Genomic DNA, 8,617 nt, shown 5'->3' with positions numbered 1-8,617 from the left:
TTCTGCTAACTATACCCTCCCCCCAAAAATACACACAGTAGAATAATAAACCCTGCTTCAAGGGTTAAGACACCAAAGTCAAGATGAGGATAGGCCACTTATAAATTATAAAACCTTACACACTACCTAAAATACCACGGACTCAATTCCTTTACCTGTAAAATGAAGGTGATGATGTTGCTTTCTCATTCTTGTCATAAATAAAAGATAAGAAGGTGAAATGTGAAGAGTGAAGGTGCTACAAATGTACACTACAATTATAACTATAAGAGGATAATATGAGGCATACTTATTTCTATTTATTCTATTTCATTTAATTTCTTCCTTCTTTCTCATTTTATTTCTCTACTTAAACATATGGGGAATATGCTATTCCAGACTGAAAAGCTTTCCAAATCTAATAAAATATGATAAAGTACAGAGAAGCCAAAAGGAATTTGGAACATTGGATGCATCAGAAATTCTATTTTTTAAGAGCAATTTATTAGATAATGTCTGCATACTAATCATGGACAGAATATTAGCATCAACTCAATAGCACGATGACATCATCAAATGTTTTCCCCATTTTCCTTCCAGCCTTCCCACATTGTACATTGTACTTGTTTTCCCTTCAAAATGGTGACATTTTCCTGATTTTTAGCCAAGTCGGTCTTCTTATAATTTTGTATAGAATTTAAAGCTACTTGATTATACATAAAAATCATTAAAGTAGCCGAAACTGGTTTGGCTCAGTGGATAGAGCGTCGGCCTGCGGACTGAAGGGTCCCGGGTTCGATTCCGGTCAAGGGCATGTACCTTCGTTGCGGGCATATCCCCAGTAGGAGATGTGCAGGAGGCAGCTGATCGATGTTCCTCTCTCATTGATGTTTCTAACTCTCTATCTCTCTCTCTTCCTCTCTGTAAAAAATCAATAAAATATATTTAAAAAAATAAAATAAAATAAACCTCTTCACCCATTTAAAAAAAAAATCATTAAAGTAGGCTTTATGTTAAAATGTCTGTATGTTACAGTGAAAATGTCTGTTATTTGTCAAAGTCTCCATCTAATAGAGATAAATTCTGAAGCCACTGTTCTGACCTTGTGGCTTGCTTTACGCTGTAGAAAAGGAATTGGGGCAGGGGAAAGTGAAACAGAAAGGAATATTAGCAATATTTTAATTTAAAATTCCAGGTTATCCTGTGCTATAGACTGAACATTTGTACCCCTCCCATCCAATTCATATGTTGAAACCTAACCCCCTGTGTGATGGTACCTGAAGACGGAGCCTGCAGGAGGTGATTTGGTCATGAGGGTGAAGCCCCAGTGAAGGGATTAGTGCCCTTTCAAAAGAAGCCATGGAGAGAGTGGTTTGTTTGTTTTTAATATATATTTACTGATTTCAGAGAGGAAGGGAAAGGGAGAGAGAGAGAGAAACATCAATGATGAGAGAGAATCATTGATCAGCTGCCTCCTGCACACCCCACACTGGGGATCGAGCCCGCAACTTGTGCTTGTGCCCTGACGGGGAACCGAACCATGACTTCTTAGTTCATAGTCAACACTCAACCACTGTGCCACGCCAGCCTGGGGTGGGGCGGGAACCAGGTGGAGGGAGGCAATGGGGGGAAAAAAGATGGACATCTGTAATACTCTAGACCAGGGGTCCTCAAACTTTTTAAACAGGGGGCCAGTTCACTGTCCCTCAGACCGTTGGAGGGCCAGACTATAGTTTAAAAAAAAACTATGAACAAATTCCTATGCGCACTGCACATATCTTATTTTGAAGTAAAAACACAAAATGGGAACAAATACAATATTTGTATTTGCATGTGGCCCGCGGGCCGTAGTTTGAGGACCCCTGCTCTAGACAATAAAAACTTTTAAAAAAGAAGCCAGGAAGATATCCTTGCCCTTCTGTCATCTGAGGAGCCAAAAGGAATCAGGGAATCACCAGACCCTAAATATTTTAACACCTTTATCTCAGATACTTTGGCATCCAGAACTGTAAGAAATAAATTTTAAGCCATCCAGTCTCTGGTATTTTGTTACTGCAGCCTGAACAGAAAAGATTTATGGGAATCTCCCTCTCCTCATTTCCTATATCCAACTGGTCACTAAACCTATCTTTTAAATATATTTCCATTCTGGCCCCTCCCTCTTTTGTTGCCATTTCCCTATTCCAAATCCTCATAAAAGGGACTCTAACAAGACTCTTTAAACTGGTTCCTTCTTTCAGCTTTTTATTCTTGCAGTCCAGCCTTCAACTGTCACCAGGTTCCTCTATTTAAAGGCCTATCTAATGGTTCCCTCTTGCCTGCAGACTGACATCCAATCTCTAGAACCGGACCCCAGATCACACAGTGTATCATGTCTTAACACTCCTGCACAGTGCATTCTGAAAGAGCTGCACACTTAAAATGGGGGAGGCAGAGGCATGGAGGAATTGAGCAAAAAAGAAAAAAAAGGGGAAAGAACTCATGGACATGAACAACAGTGTGGTGACGGCAGGGGGTGGGTGTGTGTGGGGGTTGGAGTGGAAGAGGGTATAGGAAGGGTATATGGTGATAGAAAAAATAAAATACATTTGTAAAAAAATAAAATAATAAATCTTAAAAACATGTGCATTATATTGTTTATAAATTGTACTTCAATAAAGTTGATTTTAGAAAAGTTGACATCTATGAAAATTTTGACATGTAAATGCATATTATAGAACTTATGCTCTTCTCTGAGTACAATAGTGTGCTCTAATGACAAGCCCTGATTTTGTCCTGCATTTTCTCCAACTATATTAATTAAACCCAGCATATTAAACTCAGCAAAAAAAACCCCAAAAAAACAACTTGTCCCATTCATTCTCATGCATGAAAGTATTCAACTCTTGTTACTGCTACTTATCTCTTCTATAAGCCAAGTGCTTTCCTAATAAGAACTAACATTTTTAAAAACTACAAGGATATGAATACAGTTAAAGTTGAGGTACTGAAAAGAGTGGCCAAAAATTAAGGTTCCAAATGATAACAGGGGATGGATGAAAAAGGTGAAGGGATTAAGAAGTACAAATTGGTTGTTAAAGAATAGTTATGGGAATGTGAAGTACAGCATAGGGAATACAGTCAATAATATTCTAGTAACTAGGCATGGTGCTGGGTGGGCACAGGATTTATTTGGGTGATCATTTATTAAGTTATGAAATGTCTGATCACTGGAGTGTAACCCTGAAACTAACATAATGATATATGTCAATTGTAATTGAAAATAAAAAATGATTTAAAAAAGCAACCACTTGACTTTGGTCTCATCAGTGGAGTAGAGTGTGGCAGAGACAGGAAATCCCATCTGGAGTGAATTGTTGGGGACTCCAGAAACCCAGAGACTTGCAGAACAAAATGCCATCTTAGAAGCCATTAAGAACACCCTTTTTTCAGAGACATAGAAAGGTCAGGAGCTTTGCCCGAGGTCCATGGCTAATGAGAGGCAAAATGGGGCCTGAAACCCAAGCCCTTCCCAAGCTCCTGCTTTATCCACACACATCTTTTCTGAAATCCTGTGTGAAAAGCAAAGGAGAGAAAGAAGAGTTGAGCAATCACCGTAGGAAAGGGAGGACAGAATTTCATATCCAAAAATGTCAAACCCTAATTTTTTCTACATTAAAAATTGAAGCATGGAAGAATACAATACTCTAAACATGAATAAATTTTTACTTATATTTGGCTATGTCTTTATTTTGGATACTAGAGGCCCGGTGCATGAAAATTTGTGCACTCGCCCCTAACTGCTGGCCTGCCTACCTGATCATCCCTAACCACTCTGCCTGCCTGCTGATAACCCCTAACCGCTTGCTTGGGGATGGGGCCAGCCCAGTGAGGGGCTGTGGTGGTTCTGGTCTCTGGTTGTTCTGGTCGTTACACTGATGGTGGCTGGCCTTTTATTATATAGGATGTTTTTTAAGTTACAGAGTCACTATGTGAAAGCTTAAAAATGCAGTTATTTTTGTTTTAAATGCTTCTCAAACTACAATTTAAGTATATTTGTAAAAGTTCATATCTCTGATTAATTAAAATATACTTATATTTATCTTTTAATTGTAGACCTACGTAAGCCATAAAGAATGTCACAATCACTCTTATACTCACATAAAGCAAAGTGAAAGGTATTTTGTCTTAATAGATAATACTTTTAGCATTAGAGGAATAGTGGTTGCAAAATAAGAAATTATCTGAAGGCCTAGTAATTTGTAACAGATCTCTGTATATCTCAGAATATACATTCTTTCATTCATTAATTCATTGATTAAACAAAAATTGTTGAGCACTTATTATGGGCCTGGCTCATCACCATAAGTTTTAAAAGATAAAAAAAATAAAATGTTTAAAATATTTTTTTCTGTTCCCTAATCAGAAATATTTAGTTAGACCATAAGTACTGTTAGAAGAACATAACAACTCCAGGCCATCTGCCAAGTGTTTCCTGTTATCACACTCTCCCTGGAGGGAGATGCTACTCTGGCTCACCTCACCTTGGGTTCTAAGTGTCCTAGGTGACCCAGACACAGCAGAAAAATTGATCCCTGACTCAGGAAGCTTACATTTCATTGGAGGAAACAAGAATAAACAAATAAACATTATAATATAATGTAAGGCAGTAGAGTTCAAAGAATGATAAAACATAGTAGAAAGGTAGCAAGTACTAGGAGGTGGGGAGTTACTATTTAAATAAGATCGTCCAGGAAGCCCTGTCTGAGTAGATGATATTTGCACAGAGACCTGACTAAAATAATAGAGCAAGCCTGTGTATATCTTGGGGGAAAGTATTGCAGCCAAAGGAAATAGCAAGGGCAAAGATCTAGGTAGAAACATACCTCGCGTGTTCAAGAACAGCAAGGACTAGTGTGGCCGGGTGCAAGGGCAATGGGAAACATGATGGAAATGTAGGGCATTTTCTTTGTATTTTGTAGTCGCTGATGCAAAGCCTTTGGGAGAGTTCTGAGATAAGAAAGGACATAATCTCATTAGCATTTATGAAAGGTCACTTTGTTTTCCATATGTAAATTGGACTTTAAATTGGTTATAAGGCAGATGCTATTCTACCTACAATTTAATGTTCAAAATGTACAGGCCTTCTCTTAAATTATAAACTTTAATTTTAATAATAGCCATAATGAAACAAACTTAAGCTCAGGATGCACTTTTGATATTATCTGGAAATGTTCAGCAGGAAAAAAATGCTGAGAAAGGCAAAACAACATCTAGTTTCATTTAAGCTAGCGAGCATCTTAGCATTCTTCTGCATCTCCCAGAGGACAGAAGCAATTACTGTGCACACCAAAAACACTTAATGAGTACAAGGTGGGTTGAATTTTAACCCACCAAATCCAGAGAAATTATGGTTTAAGGGAACACCAAAACAAAATATCTGAGGCTGCCTAAAGCTCAGGGTTCTGCCAAGAAATCTTAATGGCCATGCTTACACAGTGCGGGTCAAAGCCAAAGCAAATACATGGGCAATTTCTATAAGAAACGTCTAAAAAATATATAAAAGCTAGAACAATAAAACCAACTAACCAACTGAGAGATGGGTAGCTGGTGGGAATTTCTCTACATTTTCATTTTATTGGTCATGTCTTATGTATCAGAAATAAGGAGTAAGCCCTCCCAAAAATCTTGCCTCTCTTCTCCATGCAATCGTTAGAGTTTCTTTTCTCCGAATCTGGCAACATTTATGAGATCATTGCTTTTAATTAAGATAATTTTGGCTGTGCTCTTCAAGCTAAACATCGCCTCTCCACACACCCAAGACTCCATATTCAGGAGACAGGAGAGAACTTTGTGTTCTCAGAGTAAGACTACCCCTCTCTGGTCTCCACACATCTACTCAGAACCATAAAGGGGTGTCTCAGGCCCCCACTCTACCTCTCAATATTCAAAGACGCAACACCACTCTGCTTTGAGATCATCAGGATTCATCAAATTATGGCCCTTTCCACTATTTATATACATCATCCTAAGAAAGTCCAACTCCCAGGTGACCTTTCACCTTCTCTAATCTCCACATCTCTCCATATCCCCGAGGCTGTCCCAATGCCTGTTATATCCTCAACTCCCGAAACTCTCCCACAGTGTCCTCTGGAGCTCAACTATCTCAACCTCTCCCCTGGGGCATTTTTGTTCTTCTTAGTCTAAGACCTGGATCTCCCTGGTAGTACGCTGCCGCTCAATCCCTCTCAAGAGGTAGTATTTCCTCCCACAATCCCATACCCTGAGTGGGGAACTTGGGAAATGACCTCCTGGGCCCTCATTGCCACTTTCACAGCATCCCATCTTCCCTAAAATCCCCAGCTCTGGATCCCTCTTGTTTCTCAAAATCCTTAGAATCTAGTTAATTGTTACTCTCTTTTCAAAACTACTTCAATCTTTCACTCTAATGATTTAAATATTCATATAGATGATTTTCCCAGCATGCTGGATTCTCAGATCATTAAACTTCTCTCCTCTAAAATCTTAATCTGAACAATTACTCAACTACAAACTCCCATGGTCATAACCCAGGACTGGGCATAATAAATAAATGCAATTCTTCCTTAATCTCAATTACAAAAATTCTATTCTCCAACATACAACAATCCTTCTACTCCAAAAAAAAATCTTCTTTCCTTTTACTCTATCATCTTTCCATTCATTCTCCTAGTGGTTTTCTTTTCCTCCTTACCAAAATGTAAACTCAATTTCAATCATTATAAATTCTCAATTCCTTATTCCCTTCTCACTTTGTAACACCCTTTAGGGAAAACCTGATTAAATTCATCTTCTACCTTCTCTACACTTCCATCTATGCACTAATACAGGTTAGAGTAAAACGGACACAATTGCTGGTTAGTCTCATTTTAAATTTTGGCTTCCAACTTCTTGTGGATCCTATTGCTGCCAAAAGATTATGCTACATTTCCTTAGACCATTAGCACTCTGTTTACTAAGTGATTATAAGATAGCTTGACCTCTTTCTTTGAATCTCTGACACCTTCCCACCCTTTAACTCTCCCAAATTATAACTGTCCTTTCTACTTTACTGAGAATAATTAAATAATCAGAAGATAACTTTTTCAAGTTCTGGCCAGCACTGCATCGACCAGTCTACTAGCATTGACCCCCATATACTACAACTTTGCTCCTATTACTATATGTCAGCGATCCTTAAACAGTGGTCCCAAGCTCAGCAGCATCAGTATCACCTTGGGTATTAGAAATGCAACTCCTCAGACTGACTCAGACTTATTGAATCAGAATATCTAAGGGAGGGGCCCCAAATCTGCATTTTACTAAGTTCTCCAAGTGATTTTTGTTACATGCTAAAGTTTAAGAACTATTTTTTAAGATTATGCTGTATCCTCTCCTAGATACTATGTCTTAATTTCTAAGGGATGAGAGGTGAACATCAAGAGTTTTAATGGTGATTCTAATATGCAGGGTTGAAAACCATTTCTATAAATGAACTGTCTGTATTCATATCTAAGTTCAATCCCTCAGTTTGATCAGTAGCTTCCATTCCCTCTTGCCTTCCCCAAAACATTGTCCAGCAATTCTCTTTTCTTCTCTCTTTCTTGCATCTTCAATTTTTCTTCTCTTCTAGAGCATTCCTATTTTTCAAAAACATGCTGTTTTAGCTCTTGTTTAAGAATATCCCTCTTGGCTACCCCTGTCCAGTTACTGCCCTATTTTTCTCCTCACTTTTGAAATAAAACACTCTTAAGAGAAATCTATACTAATTATTTCCAATGTATATCTTTCCATTCCCATTCTAATTAAACCCTCTCTAACCAATTTCTCCCTCCCCATTGCTCAATGAAATCCAGAGGTATCAAGGACACTAACGACCTCGTGCTACTAAAGCTAATGGCTAATTCTAGATCTTCATTGCACTTGATTCGTCAGCAGCCCTTGACACTGTTGATCAGTTCCTCCTCCTAGAAACACTTTCTTCACCTATTTTCAGGAAATAACCTTCTCTTCTTTTTAATTTTTTCTCCCTGCTACACTGGCAGCTCCTTCTCTGTCTCCTTTGTTGATTTCCCCTGGGGAGTATTTCATTTCCCAGTTTTTTTATCTCTCTCTTGTCTCCACACTGACTCCCTTAGTGATGTCATCTTGTCTAATGATTTTAAATGCCATCTAACACTAACATACACAACATTTCTATCTCCTGGAAGACCTTCATCCTAAACTCAAGATTCATAAAGCTAACTGCCTACTCATGTCCTAACAGACACCTCCAACTCAACATGTCCAAATTGATTGCTGAGCTTTCCTCAAAAACCCTGCTCCTTCCACAGTCTTCTCTAAATCAAGCAATGGCAATTACATCCTTCCAACTTGGAGCCATCCTTGATTCCTTGACTCCTCTCTTTTCCTCTTGCGCACACCCTCCATTCAGTCTGTCACCAAGTCCTGTGGGTTCTACTTTGAAAATTTACTCAGGAACCCATTTCTTACCAGCTCCACTGTGTCCACCTGTCCAAACCACCATCTCTCTTTCCAGGATTAGGCAATACTGTTCTCATTGGTGTTCCAATTCTACCCTTGTCTCACCACATTCTGTTTTTAACTCAGCTGCCAGGAAGATACTTCCAAGATATGTCAG

This window comes from Myotis lucifugus, unplaced genomic scaffold (genome assembly GCF_000147115.1).
Source record: "Myotis lucifugus unplaced genomic scaffold, Myoluc2.0 scaffold_163, whole genome shotgun sequence".
NCBI lineage: Eukaryota > Metazoa > Chordata > Mammalia > Chiroptera > Vespertilionidae > Myotis > Myotis lucifugus.
The sequence above is the reverse complement of the archived record's forward strand: the minus strand, read 5'-3'. Positions refer to the sequence as shown.